The sequence below is a fragment of the Colobus angolensis genome, unplaced genomic scaffold (assembly GCF_000951035.1).
Source record: "Colobus angolensis palliatus isolate OR3802 unplaced genomic scaffold, Cang.pa_1.0 Scaffold181, whole genome shotgun sequence".
In the NCBI taxonomy this organism is placed as follows: Eukaryota; Metazoa; Chordata; class Mammalia; order Primates; family Cercopithecidae; genus Colobus; species Colobus angolensis.
The window spans coordinates 882,354-882,942 of record NW_012114944.1 but is presented as its reverse complement, the minus strand read 5'-3'; positions in this window follow the sequence as shown (position 1 = coordinate 882,942).

The window sequence follows — 589 nt, the reverse complement described above, 5'->3', positions numbered from 1 at the left end:
TGTTGATGATGAAATGAAGGCGCTTCCTTTGAGATAGGAGTTTGGCAGGACTGGTTTCACAAGACACAGCTCGCAAAGACCCGGCTGATAAAACATAGAGCAAAAGAAGCTGGTCAAAACCCACCCAAACCACGATGGCCAGGAAAGCAACCTCTGATCATCCTCACTGCTTATCATATGCTAATTATAATACATTAGCATGTTAAAGGAAACTCCCACTAGTTTAATGACAGTTTACAAACACCATGGCAATGTCTGGAAGTTACCTTGTATGCTCTGAAAGAAAGAGGAGCCCTAGGTTCCAGGAATTCCCTGCCACTTTCCTAGAAAACTCATGAAGAATCCACTCCTTGTTTAGCGTATGATCAAGAAATAACCATAATAACCATAAAAACAGCCACCCACCGGCCCTCAGGGCTACTCTGCCTATGGAGGCTACTTTTTATTTATTTATTTATTTTATTTTCTTTTTTTTGAGACGGAGTCTCTTTCTGTTGCCTAGGCTGGAGTGCAGTGGTGTGTGATTTCCGCTCACGGCAAGCTCCGCCTCCCGGATTCACGCCGTTCTCCTGCCTCAGCATCACGAGTA